The sequence below is a fragment of the Scyliorhinus torazame genome, chromosome 4, assembly GCF_047496885.1.
Source record: "Scyliorhinus torazame isolate Kashiwa2021f chromosome 4, sScyTor2.1, whole genome shotgun sequence".
In the NCBI taxonomy this organism is placed as follows: Eukaryota; Metazoa; Chordata; class Chondrichthyes; order Carcharhiniformes; family Scyliorhinidae; genus Scyliorhinus; species Scyliorhinus torazame.
In genome coordinates this window covers 304,113,468-304,115,967 of record NC_092710.1, presented here as the reverse complement: position 1 = coordinate 304,115,967, position 2,500 = coordinate 304,113,468, and the positions used below count along the sequence as shown (strand labels likewise).

The following is a 2,500-nucleotide window of genomic DNA, read 5'->3' as shown; positions in this document are numbered from 1 at the left end:
AATTAGCAGGAGAAGGAGAGAAAGAGGAGGAGAAGTAGAAGTAGAAGTAGAAAAAGAGAGAGAAAAAATTGAAAACAACCGGAAAGAAGAAGTGGCGAGGGTGCTAGGGTGGCCAGCTTGAATAGGCGAGAAGACGGTGCTGCAGATGCCTACGGCCTTACTAGTCTGAAAACGCCCGATCTCGTCTGATCTCTGAAGCTAAGCAGACTCAGGCCTGGTTAGTACTTGGATGGGAGACCGCCTGGGAATACCAGGTGCAGTAGGCTTTTGCGGCCAGCAGAGACTGCTCACGCCAAGCACTCTCCACACCAGAGGCAGGCCAACCTTTTGCTGCTCTCTGCGTCCTCGCCATTCCTCCCAACACTTGCCTGCGGGCTCAACTCAGGCAGGCGGCTTGGTCGGGCCATTCAGCTGCTGCAGCTTTGCCGGGCCTTTGCAACGCAGCACGGTTGTGTGCCTTGGCGTGCTGCACTTTGATGGGCACGCCAGCTGGCCCGTGTGGCCGCAAGCCAGTGTGTCGGCAGGACGTTCTCTCTCCTAGCCTGAAGGCGCCGCATGAATGCAAGTTGTGGCATTAGGGCTGGTGTGGAAAGCGAAGGAAGAGAGAGCTGGCTTGCATTGCCTGCCTGACCCTTGTGCTGGCTGTGCTGAGAGAAGTGCGCAGCGTTGCAATGTGGAAAGGCAGCAGCGTGCAGGCGGCAGGCTGGTGTGAGGTGGGCGGGGCTTGCAGTTTTCCTTGGGGAGGTGGAGAAGAAAAAAGAGAGCTAGGTGGGGACGGCATGAAGGGGAGCGAGTATCAGGCATATAGGCTAGAATTAGCAGGAGAAGGAGAGAAAGAGGAGGAGAAGTAGAAGTAGAAGTAGAAAAAGAGAGAGAAAAAATTGAAAACAACCGGAAAGAAGAAGTGGCGAGGGTGCTAGGGTGGCCAACTTGAATAGGCGAGAAGACGGTGCTGCAGATGCCTACGGCCATACTAGTCTGAAAACGCCCGATCTCGTCTGATCTCGGAAGCTAAGCAGACTCAGGCCTGGTTAGTACTTGGATGGGAGACCGCCTGGGAATACCAGGTGCAGTAGGCTTTTGCGGCCAGCAGAGACTGCTCACGCCAAGCACTCTCCACACCAGAGGCAGGCCAACCTTTTGCTGCTCTCTGCGTCCTCGCCATTCCTCCCAACACTTGCCTGCGGGCTCAACTCAGGCAGGCGGCTTGGTCGGGCCATTCAGCTGCTGCAGCTTTGCCGGGCCTTTGCAACGCAGCACGGTTGGGTGCCTTGGCGTGCTGCACTTTGATGGGCCCGCCAGCTGGCCCGTGTGGCCGCAAGCCAGTGTGTCGGCAGGACGTTCTCCTAGCCTGAAGGCGCCGCATGAATGCAAGTTGTGGCATTGGGGCTGGTGTGGAAAGCGAAGGAAGAGAGAGCTGGCTTGCATTGCCTGCCTGACCCTTGTGCTGGCTGTGCTGAGAGAAGTGCGCAGCGTTGCAATGTGGAAAGGCAGCAGCGTGCAGGCGGCAGGCTGGTGTGAGGTGGGCGGGGCTTGCAGTTTTCCTTGGGGAGGTGGAGAAGAAAAAAGAGAGCTAGGTGGGGACGGCATGAACGGGAGCGAGTATCAGGCATATAGGCTAGAATTAGCAGGAGAAGGAGAGAAAGAGGAGGAGAAGTAGAAGTAGAAGTAGAAAAAGAGAGAGAAAAAATTGAAAACAACCGGAAAGAAGAAGTGGCGAGGGTGCTAGGGTGGCCAGCTTGAATAGGCGAGAAGACGGTGCTGCAGATGCCTACGGCCATACTAGTCTGAAAACGCCCGATCTCGTCTGATCTCGGAAGCTAAGCAGACTCAGGCCTGGTTAGTACTTGGATGGGAGACCGCCTGGGAATACCAGGTGCAGTAGGCTTTTGCGGCCAGCAGTGACTGCTCACGCCAAGCACTCTCCACACCAGAGGCAGGCCAACCTTTTGCTGCTCTCTGCGTCCTCGCCATTCCTCCCAACACTTGCCTGCGGGCTCAACTCAGGCAGGCGGCTTGGTCGGGCCATTCAGCTGCTGCAGCTTTGCCGGGCCTTTGCAACGCAGCACGGTTGTGTGCCTTGGCGTGCTGCACTTTGATGGGCACGCCAGCTGGCCCGTGTGGCCGCAAGCCAGTGTGTCGGCAGGACGTTCTCTCTCCTAGCCTGAAGGCGCCGCATGAATGCAAGTTGTGGCATTGGGGCTGGTGTGGAAAGCGAAGGAAGAGAGAGCTGGCTTGCATTGCCTGCCTGACCCTTGTGCTGGCTGTGCTGAGAGAAGTGCGCAGCGTTGCAATGTGGAAAGGCAGCAGCGTGCAGGCGGCAGGCTGGTGTGAGGTGGGCGGGGCTTGCAGTTTTCCTTGGGGAGGTGGAGAAGAAAAAAGAGAGCTAGGTGGGGACGGCATGAAGGGGAGCGAGTATCAGGCATATAGGCTAGAATTAGCAGGAGAAGGAGAGAAAGAGGAGGAGAAGTAGAAGTAGAAGTAGAAAAAGAGAGAGAAA

At 56.7% G+C, this 2,500-nt stretch overlaps 3 non-coding genes across 3 annotated transcripts; all 3 read left to right on the top strand.

The window, feature by feature from the left end:
- The first annotated feature begins 147 nt into the window (after positions 1-147).
- On the top strand, positions 148-266 carry LOC140415035 (5S ribosomal RNA). Its single transcript, XR_011944157.1, has one exon. It is a non-coding gene; the product is annotated as a 5S ribosomal RNA (ribosomal RNA).
- Positions 267-960: 694 nt separating this feature from the next.
- LOC140411876 (5S ribosomal RNA) lies at positions 961-1,079 on the top strand. Its single transcript, XR_011941086.1, has one exon. It is a non-coding gene; the product is annotated as a 5S ribosomal RNA (ribosomal RNA).
- A 690-nt stretch (positions 1,080-1,769) lies between these two features.
- On the top strand, positions 1,770-1,888 carry LOC140411875 (5S ribosomal RNA). The gene has a single exon (XR_011941085.1). It is a non-coding gene; the product is annotated as a 5S ribosomal RNA (ribosomal RNA).
- The last annotated feature ends 612 nt before the right edge of the window (positions 1,889-2,500 follow it).